General features: G+C 47.7%; 1 protein-coding gene across 3 annotated transcripts in view; it reads left to right on the forward strand.

Annotated features, from left to right (window-relative positions):
* The window catches only part of RNF38 (ring finger protein 38), a 348,251-nt gene that overhangs the window by 241,422 nt on the left and 88,814 nt on the right, over nt 1–18,015 (forward strand). Inside the window, exon 10 of one of the 3 annotated variants that reach the window (XM_030194347.1) lies at nt 2,691–2,702. The exons of the other annotated variants lie outside the window; for them this stretch is intronic. The gene's annotated coding sequence lies outside the window, so the exon portion shown is untranslated. Of the gene's footprint in view, nt 1–2,690; nt 2,703–18,015 lie in introns of those variants that run through there. 3 annotated transcript variants of the gene reach the window in all.

Raw genomic sequence — 18,015 nt, forward strand, 5'->3', positions numbered from 1 at the left:
AAGCCACCTATAATTGCTTAGGTAGAGCAAGATATAAATGGTTAAAATAAAATAAGTCCCACACTCCTTACCCATTACAGTACCAGCCCAAATGCTCCAAATCATTCTTGGCTTTTGGTTGTGAATGTTCTTGATTTAAATACATGGGTAATGCATTCCGGAGGAAAGAGGCTAAAAAGGCAAAGCAGGATAGGTGAGGGTCCTTATTTTAGAGGGTGTGGAATGAAAAGCAAAAAGGCCTGAGAGGAGATTAGTATCAGGGATGTAGGGACATAGAGGCATATTTTCAAAGCACTTTGGGAGGCTAAGTTCCATAGGTTTCTATGGAACTTTGGGAGGCTAAGTGCTTTGAAAATGAGCCCCTTAGTGTGCTAGATATAAGGACTGGTCAGAATGCAGAGCACAGTGTGTGAGGATTAGAATCTTGAACTTAATCGTTGACCTGAATCAATTGTGCAATGCCATCAGAGGTGAATCATGATAGAACCACTGTACTCCCATTAAAAAAAAATTGTAGGAAGACCTTAGGAAACTGGAAGACTGGGCATCCAAATGGCAGATGAAATTTGTTATGGACAAATGCAAAGTGAAGAACGTTGGGAAGAATAATCCGAATCATAGTTACTTGATTTTAGGGTCCACCTTAGGATTCAGCACCCAAGAAAAAGATCTAGGTGTCATCATAGATAATATGCTGAAATCTTCTGCCCAGTGTGTCGTGGTGTCCAGAAAAGCTAACAGGATGCTAGGAATTATTGGGAAAGGGATGGAAAATAAGACAAAGAATATTGTAATGCCTCTGGATCACTCCATGGTGCGACTTAACCTTGAGTATTGCATGCAGTTCTGGTCACTGTGTCTCAAAGAAGGGCGACCAGAATAATAAATGGGATGGAACTCTTCTCATATGAGGAAAGGCTAAAGAGGTTAGGGTTCTTCAGCTTAGAAAAGAGATGGCTGAGTGGGGGGTGGGTGGGGGGGGGGGATATGATAGAGGTCCACAAAATCCTGAGTGGTGTAGAACAGGTAAAAGTGAATTGATTTTTTACTCTTTCAAAAAGTGCAAAAGACTATGCTCAATGAAGTTTCATGGTAATACTTTTTTTTGTTTACATCTAGTTTATTAACATCTTAAACCACTGTTACATTACAATCCACAATAAACTGTAATACTTCAAGATGTTTCAAGCATTTTTCCCGCTTTATACCCCTCCCAAGCTGCTCCTCCCTCTCTTCCCCACCCCTGACCCCTCCCCTCCCCAACGTCTAACAGTTGAGAATATTACTTCTAGCCACAGGAGTGAGCATGTCCCAAAATGGGAGACCATGTCTTACAGAACCTGTCCCCTCTTTTAGAGGCCAGATCTACTATGCCTTTCTTTTCCAGTGAGCAGCACTGAATCATCGCCAACCTCCAATGCGCCACACTTGGAGTTTCTGTGGCCAGCCACAATTGTAAGATTACCTTCTTTGCCATCAGGACAGTTCTCTTTGTAAAAGCCATGAACCCCATGGTAATACTTTTAAAGCAAAAAATGAGGAATCTTTTTTTCACTTAATTATGGAACTCATTGCTGGAGGATGTGGTAACAGCAGTTAGTATATCTTGGTTTTAAAAATGTTTCGACAGGTTCCTGGAAGAAAACTCCATATTCTGCTACTGAGACAGACATGGAGGGAAGTCACTATGGGGCTTATTTTCGAACGCTAGAAGCGCACAAAAAGCGACACAAACGGCACATGGACGTTCCCATGGATGAAAGACGCCCAAAGCCAATAATCGAAAGGGGGCCGTAAGGACGCGCCTAATGCAAAACGCCCATCTACGGCCGGCGACATAGGGGGCGTGTCGTGGGCGTGTTATGGGCGGTGTTACGCGTTGGGCGTCCATACCATATTACGGCTTGCGAAATGGTTTAGTATGTGTCAGAACATGGGCGTTCCTCGGTAGACCTCATATAAAAGCGACCAGCAGAAGGGGGAAATTGTCTATAGACCAAGTAGCGATTTTGTGTAGTTGGAGAGTGGTGAGATATTTGTTGAGAGAGAAAGCTGAATCGTTGTTTGGAGAGAAAGCGGAGTACCTGTTACCTTTGCGTGTGTGCCCTAGTCCGAACCTCTTTACCCTCACCTGCCTCTTTTGTGTTTTACCCTTTCATCCTTCCCTACCCCTTCTAGCCCCCAAACTCCTTCCCCTCACCCTATCCCTCTCCATTCACTGTTCCCACGTGCATACGTCATTCCCTTACCTGTTTGGAGTCTGTGTTTGTCCTGTGTACTGCTGCAGCGTGTGTTTGGCAGTGAGTGGCTAGAGGGTGTGGTCGGAGAGTGCTTGCAAGTGCAGTGTGGTTGTGGTGGTGGGAGTGAGCTTATAGGCAATGGACGCACTAAATGCACTGGCGATGCACATGGTGGAGGAAGACATGGCCCCCCGTAGGGGATACTCACGCCCCAGGGTGTTCAGGCCCCGCACCACTTTCCTTGACCTCACTGACCTCCAGTGTATCACTAGGTACACGTTTGATAAGGCAGCCATTCAGCACCTGTGTGACCAGCTCCAACCACTCCTGCAGGCCCGGACCCATAGGAACAACCCCATCCCCGTGCACCTAAAAGTCACTGTCGCTCTCTGTGTTCTGGCCACTGGGAGTTTCCAGTCTGTGCTTGCTGTCAACACGGGGCTCACCCAGGCTTCCATTTCCAACTGCCTTACCCACTTCCTTGATGCCTTCCTTACCCACACCTCTGACTACATCACCTTCCCCACCACCCCCCAGGCCCTGCACAACAACATGGCTGCCTTCTATGCTGTAGCTAGATTCCCCTCGGTCATAGGTGTGATTGATTGCACACAAGTCGCACTCAGACCCCCCCGGGCACATAAAGCCACCTACAGAATCAGGAAGGCATTTCATTCAATGAACATGCAAGTTGTGTGTGATGCCCAGGGGGAGATATTAGACGTGTGTGCCAGGTACCCCGGTTCCACCCATGATGCTTACATCCTACAGCACTCAGGCATCTTCCGCAGGTTTGACCGAGGGGAGATCACTGGCGGATGGCTCCTAGGTAAGTGCAGCATGGATCTGCCCAACCTAGACCTCCTCCACAACCCACACACACACCTCCAAACAATACACACTCATCTTTCTCATTGTGCTTCTCCTCAAAGGTGACAGAGGCTACCCGCAGCGGAGCTGTCTCATGACCCCCTGGTGCATCCACAACCAGGGTCGGAGGAGACCTACAACAGCAGGCATCGGACCACCCGTGTCATCATAGAGCGGGCCTTTGGCCTACTGAAGAACAGGTTCCGGTGCCTGGACCGGTCTGGAGGGGAGCTCCTCTACAGCCCCCAAAAGGTGGCCAAGATCTTCGTAGCCTGCTGCATGCTCCATAATTTGGCCCTGCGCAGAGGACAGCCCCTCCCAGAGGAGCCACAACCACCAGAGCAGCAGGCCCCAGAGGAAGAGGATGAGGAGCCCCCTCCACCTCCCGCCCACAGAGCAGAGCAGACTGCACACCAGCTGGGGGGTCAGAGCAAGGCAACGACTCATAGAGACAAGTTTTGTGTGAGAGTAAGTTGAAATTTATTCCTAGCAATCACATATGTCTACACCATCACCCCTCCACCACCATCACCCCCTCTCCCCTCCATGTCCCATCACTTTCCACGACCCCTCCCCTGGGCTCTTCCCTTCTCCTTGCCCCGTCCCCTCCTACCCCTCCCACCGTGTTCGGTTGCAGCTGGTGCTGCAGGGGAAGTCTTTTCAGAGTGCTCTGATGAGGAGCTGCTCTCACTGTCCTGAGTATGCAGACGGCAGCCTGCTTCCTCAGCTGCCCTTTCAAAGTCAGGCCACCTTGTAGTGCTGCCCTCCAACCTGGCCACAGGACCCAGAATGGGAGCTGGTCTGGTGGGTGGTGCAGCAGTGGCTGGGGAGGCGGACGACCTCAAGGTCCTCCGTTTAGCCGCTGGTTGCTGGCCACTAGAGGACATTGAGGCCAGTTCCTGGTGCTGCAGCATGGCTGGAGTAGGTGGTGTCAGGTCACGGCGCAGGCCCTCGATGCTATGCTCCAGCTGTTGGAGTTGCTGGAGCATAGCATGTTGGCCCTCTACCGCCTCCCGCTGCACCTGGAGCATATCCCGCTGCACCTGGAGCTTCTCCCGCTGCACCTGGAGCTTCTCCTGCTGCACCTGGAGCTTCTCCCGCCGGTGTTCATGCAGCTCCACATTGTGGCGCAGCAACTGAGTTGTCACACGCATCAGTTGCCTCCTGTGGCTCGATAGCCTCTGGCAAGGAGGTGACCCCCTTTCTCCATCCTCTTCATTATCAGCAAAGGCTGCAGGTGGTGCAGCTGCAGGTATGCGCTCTGCTGCTGCTGCAGGTGATGGAAGTGGAGGTAGCGCCTCTTCGTCTTCTGCTGTTGCTGCTGCTGCAGCAGGTGGTGGAGGTAGCACCTCTTCTGCTGCTGCTGCTGCAGTTCTTTGCTGGGCCTGTAGCCCACTAGGCCCAGCCTCATCTGAGTGGCTGTCATCACCTGCATAGCAAAAGGGGGAGGAAGTGTGTTGGTGAAAATATCCCACTTTTGTTTTTCAGCATTTGTATACATGGCCCCACTCTTGAAGACCCAGCAAGGAGATGGTGAGGAATAGGATTGGCAGGCAAGCCACAGATGTGATTGTACATGGGACAGAGCTGGAGACCAGGACAGGAGAGACTGATGTGAAAGGCAGAGGTGCTGGAGGAAGACCCAAGAGAAGGACAGCAATCACCAACTCTGAGGATGTCCTTCCACATCCTTTTTGTTTTTGTTGGGTTTTTTTGTAACTGAAGGACATATGTGCATGTCTTCTTTTACTACTGACTTCCTAGACTGGCTACAACTGGTGTATGAACCACGTTGCTGGCTACAGCATAGAGGTGTGGGAAGGATATATGCAGAGTTTGGAAATGGTAAAAGTGGAGGGAGTGGGGAAGGGCCTCAAAGCTGTGACACAGTGCCAACCTACACATTACTACTAATCCTTTAGGCATATGCAGCGCTGTACATGTGAACATGAAGAGACAGTCCCTGCACAATAGAGCTTACATTCTAATTAAGTCACACAGACAGACAGACAGACAGGGCAACTAAGAGCGAAGGGAATTACTACATAAGTACATAAGTAATGCCATACTGGGAAAAGACCAAGGGTCCATCGAGCCCAGCATCTTGTCCACGACAGCGGCCAATCCAGGCCAAGGGCACCTGGCAAGCTTCCCAAACGTACAAACATTCTATACATGTTATTCCTGGGATTTTGGATTTTTCCAAGTCCGTTTAGTAGCGGTTTATGGACTTGTCCTTTAGGAAACCGTCCAACCCCTTTTTAAACTCTGCTAAGCTAACCACCTTCACCACATTTTCCGGCAATGAATTCCAGAGTTTAATTACACGTTGGGTGAAGAAAAATTTTCTCCGATTTGTTTTAAATTTACTACACTGTAGTTTAATCGCATGCCCCCTAGTCCTAGTATTTTTGGAAAGCGTGAACAGACGCTTCACATCCACCTGTTCCACTCCACTCATTATTTTATATACCTCTATCATGTCTCCCCTCAGCCGTCTCTTCTCCAAGCTGAATAGCCCTAGCCTCCTTAGTCTTTCTTCATAGGGAAGTCGTCCCATCCCTGCTATCATTTTAGTCGCCCTTCGCTGCACCTTTTCCAATTCTACTATATCTTTCTTGAGATGCGGCGACCAGAATTGAACACAATACTCAAGGTGCGGTCGCACCATGGAGCGATACAACGGCATTATAACATCCTCTCACCTGTTTTCCATACCTTTCCTAATAATACCCAACATTCTATTTGCTTTCCAAGCTGCAGCAGCACACTGAGCAGAAGGTTTCAGCGTGTTATCGACGACGACATCCAGATCCTTTTCTTGGTCTGTAACTCCTAACGTGGAACCTTGCATGACGTAGCTATAATTAGGGTTCTTTTTTCCCCACATGCATCACCTTGCACTTGCTCACATTAAATGTCATCTGCCATTTAGCCGCCCAGTCTCCCAGTCTCGTAAGGTCCTCTTGTAATTTTTCAAAATCCTGTCGTGAGTTAACGACTTTGAATAACTTTGTGTCATCAGCAAATTTAATTACCTCGCTAGTTACTCCCATCTCTTAATCATTTATAAATATATTAAGAAGCAGCGGTCCTGGGTGGAAAGTCCTTTTCCTGAACATTCAAATTTTCACGAAAATAACGTTTCAACATATCAAGAGGAAAAACATTTGGAATCCTAGGAAAGTTAACGAATCTCAGGTTATGATTTTTAGTATAATTGTCAAAAGCCTCTGTTTTGTGCCTGAGATTAGTTACGTCTTTTACCATCAAAGTTTGTAACGTTTCCATCTTCATAACCCTTTGGTCAATTTTTTCCATTTTTTCATTTAAAACTTTTTAAACTCTTCCTCTTTTTTTTTCAGGTCACTTTCAATAGTCTTTACTCTTGGTAAAAACTCTTCAGTTTGCTTAAGAAAACATTGTCCCAGGTTGGACATTAAATCCCACAGAGTATCTAAAGTCACATTCTTTGGCTTGGCCACTAACTCTTTAGGAAGTTCAAACCTTACTGAAGACTGTAAATCTGCTGCACTTTGACCCTCAGTTTCTCTCTCCTCAATAAGTGGTGATGATATTGGCAAACATCCCTCCATTCCTTCCCCCGATGGTAAAGACGCTTCTCCCCGAGGTTCTTCCGGGTCCCCTACTCCTTCCGAGGGAGACCCCGTCGGGTCAAAGAGGAAGGAACTGGCGCCAAGCGGTTGAGGAGGAGGAGTGCGTGCAGCGGGGCTTAAAGTTGTTTCCAGTCCGGGGGAAGCCAATATCTCCCGTTCGCCGGCGTTCCCGATCGGAGGCGTTCCGCCTTCTTGTATAAGTTCCCGTGGCCTCATGAATCGATCCAAAGGACCAGGTAGCGGGGATAAATGCGGGGAAGCTCTGCCCGCGATTTTCCCTCGACGTTTAGGCATCGTAGGAGCGAGGTCTAGGGCGTCCTAGCAAGGCGCAGCCATCTTGGATCTCCCTTCACCCAAGTTTATTATGTCCCAGAAAGGAACTTGAATCAAGAGACTGAAAAACCTATTGACGTTTCTCTTTTGCTTGAGACTTCTGACTCTGAATTGGTCACAGCCGCTACTTTGGTAGCGACTGTCGCCCTACTACCTGATAAGAATTGGATCTTCCGCCTTTTTTTCCGTAATAAAGAGAACCCTTTTTTGGGTCTCAAAATATTGTTATTTCCTGATGTCTCCAAGGAGACACGTCGACTGAGGAAACAATTCTTACTCCTTAAGCCAGAAATTCTGCACTTGGGGGGTGTCTTCTTTTTAAGGTACCTTTTCAAGTGCATAGTAAGGCTGGGGGGGAAGAAATATGTATTTACTGAACCTGAACATCTGTCAGCATTAGTAGCCTCAGTTAAAATGGAGACGCTTTAAAGAATAATGTATAATTTCTTAGCAGAGAAGGATTTACCCAGCAACTTTTTTCCTATATTATTTCTCCCCTTAGATTACCTGAAATCTTGGATCTCCCATTATGGACTTGAGTGTCTTATAAATTTGAAAGTGTATAGATTTATATGCTTGTTTTTGAGAGTATTTTCCTATTATAACAGTTCCTAGTTATATGACACTTTCCTAAGCAAGATGTTTCTTGTAAATATTGTTTAAATGAATAAATAAATAAATTTAAAAAAAAGAAGCAGCGGTCCTAGCACAGAACCCTGAGGAACCCCATTAACTACCCTTCTCCATTGTGAATACTGCCCATTTAACCCCACTCTCTGTTTCCTATCCTTCAACCAGTTTTTAATCCACAATAGGACATTTCCTCTTATCCCATGACCCTCCAATTTCCTCTGTAGCCTTTCATGAGATACCTTGTCAAACGCCTTTTGAAAATCCAGATACACAATATCAACCGGCTCCCCTTTGTCCACATGTTTGTTTACTCCTTCAAAGAATTGAAGTAAATTGGTCAGGCAAGATTTCCCCACACAAAAGCCGTGCTGACTCGGTCTCAGTAATCCATGTCCTTGGATGTGCTCTGTAATTTTGTTTTTAATAATAGCCTCTACCATTTTCCCTGGCACTGACGTCAGACTCACCGGTCTATAATTTCCCGGATCTCCCCTGGAGCCTTTTTTAAAAATGGGCGTTACATTGGCCACCCTCCAATCTTCCGGTACCACGCTCGATTTTAAGGATAAGTTGCATATCACTAGCAGTAGCTCCGCAAGCTCATTTTTCAGTTCTATCAGTACTAAGGTGGGGATAGTGAGTAAGGGTCTTGAGCAAGTGAGTAGTGGTTAGGAGTTCAAAGCAGCATCATAAAGGTGGCCTTTTAGGCTAGGTTTGAAGACAGTCAGATACACACATTGCTGTCACTACTCCCCCCACCTCTCTCCTCCTGTCCCCCAATTGTGTAAAACAGAGTGTAGTGCAGCAGCACAACAGATACCCCAGCTTCATAAGGGTCAACCTACCTGTGCCCTCAGGCTGTGCTGATGTGTCAAGGGTCCCAGGGACACCATGAATGCCCTCCTGGGGTAACAGGTGATGAACAATCCGCTCCAGGGGTGTCAGGTTTGCGGTGTCATGTGCTGGGGGGTTCCCACCAGCCTTCCGTCTCACATCTCGTCTCAGCCTGCGCCACTTACGTTTGCAGTCTTCCACGTCTCTGCCACTGTGGAAGACTGCATTCAGGTGGTCCCGGATCGCCTGCCATTCCCGCTGCTTGGTAGTACATAAGTACATAAGTACATAAGTAGTGCCATACTGGGAAAGACCAACGGTCCATCTAGCCCAGCATCCTGTCACCGACAGTGGCCAATCCAGGTCAAGGGCACCTGGCACGCTCCCCAAACGTAAAAACATTCCAGACAAGTTGTACCTAAAAATGAGGAATTTTTCCAGTCCATTTAATAGCGGTCTATGGACTTGTCCTTTAGGAATCTATCTAACCCCTTTTTAAACTCCGTCAAGCTAACCGCCCGTACCACGTTCTCCGGCAATGAATTCCAGAGTCTAATTACACGTTGGGTGAAGAAAAATTTTCTCCGATTCGTTTTAAATTTACCACACTGTAGCTTCAACTCATGCCCTCTAGTCCTAGTATTTTTGGATAGCGTGAACAGTCGCTTCACATCCATCCGATCCATTCCACTCATTATTTTATACACTTCTATCATATCTCCCCTCAGCCGTCTCTTCTCCAAGCTGAAAAGCCCTAGCCTTCTCAGCCTCTCTTCATAGGAAAGTCGTCCCATCCCCACTATCATTTTCGTCGCCCTTCGCTGTACCTTTTCCAATTCTACTATAATCTTTTTGAGATACGGAGACCAGTACTGAACACAATACTCCAGGTGCGGTCGCACCATGGAGCGATACAACGGCATTATAACATCCGCACACCTGGACTCCATACCCTTCTTAATAACACCCAACATTCTATTCGCTTTCCTAGCCGCAGCAGCACACTGAGCAGAAGGTTTCAGCGTATCATCGACGACGACACCCAGATCCCTTTCTTGATCCGTAACTCCTAACGCGGAACCTTGCAAGACGTAGCTATAATTCGGGTTCCTCTTACCCACATGCATCACTTTGCACTTGTCAACATTGAACTTCATCTGCCACTTGCACGCCCATTCTCCCAGTCTCGCAAGGTCCTCCTGTAATCGTTCACATTCCTCCTGCGACTTGACGACCCTGAATAATTTGTGTCATCGGCGAATTTAATTACCTCACTAGTTATTCCCATCTCTAGGTCATTTATAAATACATTAAAAAGCAACGGACCCAGCACAGACCCCTGCGGGACCCCACTAACTACCCTCCTCCACTGAGAATACTGGCCACGCAATCCTACTCTCTGCTTCCTATCTTTCAACCAGTTCTTAATCCATAATAATACCCTACCTCCGATTCCATGACTCTGCAATTTCTTCAGGAGTCTTTCGTGCGGCACTTTGTCAAACGCCTTCTGAAAATCCAGATATACAATATCAACCGGCTCCCCATTGTCCACATGTTTGCTTACCCCCTCAAAAAAATGCATTAGATTGGTGAGGCAAGACTTCCCTTCACTAAATCCGTGCTGACTTTGTCTCATCAGTCCATGTTTTTGTATATGCTCTGCAATTTTATTCTTAATAATAGCCTCCACCATCTTGCCCGGCACCGACGTCAGACTCACCGGTCTATAATTTCCCGGATCTCCTCTGGAACCCTTCTTAAAAATCGGAGTAACATTGGCTACCCTCCAGTCTTCCGGTATTACACTCGATTTTAGGGACAGATTGCATATTTCTAACAGTAGCTCCGCAAGTTCATTTTTTAGTTCTATTAATACTCTGGGATGAATACCATCAGGTCCCGGTGATTTACTACTCTTCAGCTTGCTGAACTGACCCATTACATCCTCCAAGGTTACAGAGAATTTGTTTAGTTTCTCCGATTCCCCCGCTTCAAATATTCTTTCCGGCACCGGTGTCCCCCCCAAATCCTCCTCGGTGAAGACCGAAGCAAAGAATTCGTTTAATTTCTCCGCTACGGCTTTGTCCTCCTTGATCGCCCCTTTAACACCATTTTCGTCCAGCGGCCCAACCGACTCTTTGGCCGGTTTCCTGCTTTTAATGTATCTAAAAAAGTTTTTACTATGTATTTTTGCTTCCAACGCTAATTTCTTCTCAAAGTCCTTTTTTGCCCTCCTTATCTCCGCTTTGCATTTGGCTTGGCATTCCTTATGATCTATCCTGTTACTTTCAGTTGGTTCTCTTCTCCACTTTCTGAAGGATTGTTTTTTGGCTCTAATGATTTCCTTTATCTTACTGTTTAGCCACGCCGGCTGACGTTTAGTCTTTTTTCCCTTTTTTCTAATACGTGGAATATATTTGTCCTGAACCTCCAGGATGGCGTTTTTAAACAGCATCCACGCCTGATGCAAGTTTTTTACTCTGCGAGCTGCTCCTTTCAGTCTTTTTTCACCATTTTTCTCATTTTGTCGTAATCACCTTTTCTATAGTTAAACGCTAGCGTACTTGATTTCCTAGTTTCACTTCCTTCAATGCCAATATCAAAACCGATCATATTATGATCACTGTTATCAAGCGGCCCTCGTATCGTTACCCCCTGCACTAGATCATGAGCACCACTAAGGACTAAGTCTAGTATTTTTCCTTCTCTTGTCGGCTCCTGAACTAGCTGTTCCATGAAGCTGTCCTTGATTTCATCAAGAAATCTTATGTCCCTTGCGTGTACAGATGTTACATTACCCCAGTCTATATGCGGGTAATTGAAATCCCCCATTATTATTGTGTTGCCCAGTTTGTTTGCGTCCCTGATTTCCTTTAACATTTCCGCATCCGTCTGTTCGTCCTGGCCAGGCGGACGGTAGTACACTCCTATCACTATCCTTTTCCCCTTTGCACATGGAATTTCAATCCACAGTGATTCCAAGGAGTGTTTTGCTTCCTGCAGAATTTTCAATCTATTTGATTCAAGGCTCTCGTTAATATACAATGCTACCCCTCCACCAATCCGATTCACCCTATCACTACGATATAATTTGTACCCCGGTATGACAGTGTCCCACTGGTTATCCTCCTTCCACCAGGTCTCAGAGATGCCTATTATATCTAATTTTTCATTTAGTGCAATATATTCTAACTCCCCCATCTTATTTCTTAGGCTCCTGGCATTCGCATATAGACATTTCAAACTATGTTTGTTGTTCCTAAGTACATCATGCTTAGTACTTGACAGTATTAATTGGCAATCTTTTGTCTGATTTTTATTGTTATTTAAAGATACCCGATCTACTACAATCTCTTTTGCAACCTCACTATCAGGATACTCTATCTTCCCTGTTATGGTGATATCTTTGAAAGATACCTTATCCCGAACCATGCTCTTTTGAGCGACTGTCGGCCTTCCCCCCATTTCTAGTTTAAAAGCTGCTCTATCTCCTTCTTAAACGCCGATGCCAGCAGCCTGGTCCCACTCTGGTTAAGATGGAGCCCATCCTTTCGGAATAGGCTCCCCCTTCCCCAGAATGTTGCCCAGTTCCTAACAAATCTAAAGCCCTCCTCCCTGCACCATCGTCTCATCCACGCATTGAGACTCTGGAGCTCTGCCTGTCTCTTGGGCCCTGCGCGTGGCACAGGTAGCATTTCAGAAAATGCTACCCTGGAGGATCTGGATTTCAGCTTTCTACCTAAGAGCCTAAATTTTGCTTCCAGAACCTCTCTCCCACATTTTCCTATGTCATTGGTACCCACATGTACCAAGACAGCGGACTCCTCCCCAGCACTATCTAGAATCCTATCTAGGTGACACGTGAGGTCCGCCACCTTCGCACCAGGCAGGCAAGTCACCAGGCGATCCTCACGTCCACCAGCCACCCAGCTATCTATATGCCTAATGATCGAATCACCAAGTACAACAGCTGTCCTAACCTTTCCCTCCCGGGCAACATTTGGAGATATATCCTCGGTGCGAAAGGATAATACATCCCCTGGTGGGCAGGTCCTGGCTACAGGAGTACTTCCTACTTCACCAGGGTGATGCTCTCCTTCTAGGAGACCTCCCTCCTCCAAGGTAGCACAGGGGCTACCTGACTGGAGGTGGGACTTCTCTACAACATCCCTGTAGGTCTCCTCTATGTACCTCTCTGTCTCCCTCAGCTCCATCAAGTCTGCTACTCTAGCCTCAAGGGAACGGACACGTTCTCTGAGAGCTAGGAGCTCTTTGCATCGGGCACACACATATGACACCTCACCAATTGGGAGATAATCATACATGTGACACTCAATGCAAAAGACTGGATAGCACCCCTCTCGCTGCTGGACTGCTGACTCCATCTTAGTGTTTTTTGAGTTTTTTCCGTAATTTAAAACTTGCTAAAGTATTAAGGATATCAGCCTATCACTAACTTACAGTTCCTCCTTTAAACCCCAATCTTCAAATTCCGAAAGCACAAGCAAAATTTGTTCACTTACCAGAGAAATATCCTCTTCTCCCAGAACTTATTAGAAGGAAAGCTTTCGCGCGCCTAACGGCGCGCGGCACCTTGAGCAGAGGCCCCGAGTGGATCGGAACGGACCTGGGAGTCACTCTGGCGAAGGCTCCGAGGATATGCAGATGAGCTGCAAGTCCTCCACGGCACCTGAGAAGGCAACCGGTGGGAGAGCTGGGCACCTCTCAACCAAGAAAAGGCAGCGAGTCTCTGGCCTGTGGGAGCAAACAGAAATGTGTGTCTCCTGTCTATCTCCTGCACCAGGAGCTCGATTTCGGCATCGCTAAAATTACCCTTGCAGGTCGGAGGCAGCCTCGGTGCCATTGTAACAAAGCGATTCGAAAATCCGGAGAAAAGCACCTAAATACTCGCCAGACACGCCCATGTTGAAGGGGGAATGGGCGGCCTTGAGATAGGCGAGCGATTTGGGTATCCGTGATTACGATTATGGGCGGAGTACTATGAGCGTCCCCAGCTGCACTGTGTTGTGGACACGATTCTGATTATGGGCGGAGCCGTATGGGCGTCCTCACCTACATTCCTTTTAGTGCTGGCCTTTTAAACGGGCTGTTTGCTTGCACTTTACCGATTGTTCTTTACATTGGGGGGGGGGGGGGGGGGGTATATGCGTTTCAACACCTGTTTGTTTGTACGGTTTGTATTTTTTCTGTCATCTTCTGGGGGGTTGGCCTCGGCCCCTCTGTTTGCAGTGTTCCACATCCCTTGAACTCCATTTCCGCATCAGTGACATTTCTGTTGCAGGTGGGTGCTTGCTTAGAATCTTGCCACACAAGTTCAAGGTAAGCTAATAGTTCTTAGCCACTTGTTCAAGGGCTGCCCATTCTCTGGATGTGCTTTGCATTCAATTGTTACTTCTATTTTCACCAGGTTTGCTAGTGGATGCTGTGCAGCGGAGGACGTTGAGGGCCCTTATTGGTGGTGCTTCAGGGCTGTACTGTGTGGTGTTCCTGTTGGAGTTGCTGGACCATATCATGTTGGGCCTGTGGGACTCCCCGGTAGGTTCTACGCTTTATGTGCTGCACCCCAGTCCCCATTTATGAAGTGCTCACCCATTGTGAAGGTTGCTGGGAGGAGGGGAGGGGAAGAATATATGCAATGAATGCCTTTTCCACATTATTGAACACACTCCTATAATTCTCCATAGTTATGAAAGTGAAGCATTTCTAACTTTTAGTCTGCAAACGAATTGCATGGTGGCCACAGGTACCTGCCTAGTGAGCCCTTCAGTCATGGTGACGGTGAGGGTGTTTGATTACAGTTCCTAATCCAAATTACCTGCAGCTGCCTGCAGCCTGGTGGCTAGCATGGCATAGTGGTTACAGCACCAGTCTTGTAATCCACAGGTTGCCAGTTCAAATCCCAGCTGCTCTGTGTGAACTTGGCCAAGTGACATTACTGTCCATTGTGTCACAACGAAACTTAACACCCTCCTGGGACTGAGACAGATCCAGAGTGCCTGAATGTAACACACCCTTGAGCTACTACTGAAAAAGGGGTGACCAAACTCAATGTAAATAAACACATATATATTTGGGTGCCCTTCTGTACCTGTTGTATTATAATGCAATTGTGCTGATATAAATATCCATCAAATACTGTGACTATTGTTTTCCCTTTTCTCCTCAGCACTATATACCATTGTTGAAGGATTGGAATGTGAAAACATGACCCAGCTGCTTGTAGCTCCTTGGTGGCACCACCAATGTGGTGTGGTTGTGGGTAAGGGTGTCTGGTGATCAGAGAGCAAACATCGTCTATGTGCTACCTAGGGTTATCTGCAAGTTTCTACTTGGCAGATCACTAGTGCCAGACAACAAATCTATTATTTACAGCACTCTGTGCTGTGGGGCTCTATGGTAAGGGGGAGGGAGGGAGAAAGGCTGGATGGCCATTTGTGTGCCTCAAGAGTAATGGCCACACCCCCCCCCCCCCCCCCCCCCCCCGCACATACAGCCATGCAGGATGGAATGCAGGTGGCCTTCTTTATGGGCACAATTATCACAGATATGCATCATATTTCTCTTTCACACTTCACAGTTCATGCAATGCAGTGCATGTTGCCTCCTCTCACATCAACACCAGCATTTGATAATATGTAATGCACAACCTACAGACACACACACCCTGTTATATGCAGTATAAAACACATATATTTATTTAAACATGGAGACACAAATCCCCCCAAATCGTACAAATCCCCCCCAAAACGTACAAATCCCCCCAAAACGTACAAATCCCCCCAAAATGTACAAATCCCCCCCCCCCCCAAACCCTACAAAGTCTTTCACCGGTGGCCATGCCCCAAGTGTAGTGCCCTTTGTAGCAGGGTAATGAGCAGTGCCAGAAGCACCCTCAGTGGCATGTGGAGCTGCTCATTACCCTGCCTTATGGCTCTCAGCTCCTGCAGCACCTGGTTCTGGCCATCTACCAGGTGCTGCAAGAGGCGCAGGGCTGGAGCTGGGCCACGGGCTGGAGCTGGCCCAGGGGATGGAGCTAGCCTAGGGGCTGGAGGTGGCCCAGGGGGTGGAGGTAGCCTAGGGGATGGAGGTGGCCCAGGGGATGGAGCTGGCCCAGGGGATGAGGGCGATGGAGCTGCAACTGGTGGGAGCTCCTCCATAATTCCCTCATCGATTATGAGGACCCCCTCCTCCTCCTCCATCATGGCCTCATCGATGAGGAAGACTTGCTCCTCCTCCTCCTCCTGTTGGCCCTCCTCTTCCTCCTCCTCCTCCTGTTGGGCCTCCTCTTCCTCCTCCTCCTCCTGTTGGGCCTCCTCAGCCTCCTCCTCCTCCTGTTGGTCCTCCTCGGCCTCCTCCTCTTGTTGGGCCTCCTCGGCTGCCTCTTCCTCCTGGTCGGCCTCCTCAGCCACCTCCTCCTCCTGCTGCTGCTGGCGGCCTGTATATGTAAAAGGATCGTGGTTGAGATCAGCACATGCAACATGGCTTGCATAGTGCAGGAGCTGTGTGGCCTGACGCGGGGGATGGGGAAAGGTGTGGTGAGGCGTGGCCTATACCCATGGGGACTGAGATGCGTCAGATGACATGACAGGGAACCCTGGAAGGTGCTCTGACACAGAACACACAGGACATGTTGGCAGACCACACTCATTGGTGCCCAGCATGTTTGCATAATGATATGTGAATACTGACCTGTTTTGTTCTTTGTATTGTTTTTTTTTTTGGAGGGGGGGGGGGGGGGTTAGCACATAACTTTAATATAAGGCAATGACATCCACTAAAAGTAGGACCTCGGCCAGGACTACTAGTATCCACCCACCCCAGAAAGGGGGATACTAAAGTGAGGCATGTCATCTCATTCATCTCGGAGGAGGTTGGTTGGAGGTTGCAGCCACACTCATGGGAGGGCACCTGCAACCTAAGGCCTTGATCTGGGACAGAGGTGTTATGACCTACTAGTTGCCTATTAGCCACATGGAAAGTGATATTGTACAGTACATTTGCATTATTCAATAAATACATTTACAAATGAGTGCATGTGTCCTGTTTTGAATACTTACGTCGAGCCCTCAGGTGGCGTCGCACTGCCCTGATGAGGTCAGGGCTCTCCCGCCTGACTTGACGGAACCTCCTGTGCAGGGACTCTAGGTCCCTGTGAATGCCAAACTGTCTGTAAGATATAAGTTTGTACAGCAGGAGTCAGGGGATGGTCGTTTTTTGCCTTCAGGACAGATATTCATTTGTACATCCAGTAGCACAGAGGCACAACACTGTGTGTGTGTGGGGGGGGGGGGGGGGGGACGACAAACACTTACCTTTCCAGCCTGTCCCTTATCCGGGTCCAGACTCGCATTGCCTGTATCCTGGGGGGCAGGTGGTGGTGCTGGATGAAGAGGCTGTGCCGGTGCCTAAGGCACAGCCGCACCAGCAGCAGGCTCTCCACCTCGCTAAAATTGCGCTCCCTACGGAACTCCTCCATAGTTCTCAGTGAATAAGCGTTCTTGGAAAACAAGCGCCATATATGGCCGACTCAGCACTTGGACGCCGTCATAAGCATAGACGTCCATAACGTGCATGAATGGTTATGCATGCGGGCCTTTGATGCGTGCGGAGCTTGCCTTATATAAATGAGTATGAACATTGCGAACCTTTTCACATATACACAAAATGCATATAGCTGCATGTTCCTACCTACAGTGCATGTAGTTCCGGACATCCAGATATGGAAAATATGAAGAATATTCGGTGGAGCAGCATGATCCTCCTGTAGTTTACGCTTATGAACGTTCCTCATATTTCCTGTACCTGGATGTCCGGAACTGCATGCACTGTACATGCGAAACACCTGTGGCCGGATTTAGTCGTTTTCAACTGCGATAATCGAATGTCTAAAGGCGCCCTTTTTACTACCCTTTGTGCAGCCGTTATTTTGGCGTTTTGAATGGCGATAATCGAATGCCTAAGGACGCCCATATTATTATTTGATTATACCTACCGGATTTTGCCCGACTTCGCAAGAGCGTCCTAATTCGTACTTGGACGACCTTTCGATTATGCCCCTCTATGGAATCTAGCTATTATTTGGGATTCTGCCAGGTATTTGTGACCTGGATTGGCCACCATTGGCAATGGGATACTGGGCTAGATTGACCATTGGTCTGATCCAGTATTGCTATTCTTATGTTCTTATATCAAATTTTGACCCCTTTCTTGTGGAATATCTGAAACCTTTGGAGAGATGACAAAGGAAAACCTTATAGAGAACATTACAATAGTCAAGCTTTGAGCAGATGAGAAAATGCAGAAAGAGTTGAGGTTATGTGTAGTCAACCAGGACTTTCACTGTGTTTATCCTGCAAAGGGCCAGGAAACAGGAACAAACAACTGCAGAAATCTAGGGACTAAAAGAGAAATCAGCATCTAAGGTGTACCCCAATATATGGTCACTGTTTTAGAATTGTAGAGGA

This window comes from Microcaecilia unicolor, chromosome 2 (genome assembly GCF_901765095.1).
Source record: "Microcaecilia unicolor chromosome 2, aMicUni1.1, whole genome shotgun sequence".
NCBI lineage: Eukaryota > Metazoa > Chordata > Amphibia > Gymnophiona > Siphonopidae > Microcaecilia > Microcaecilia unicolor.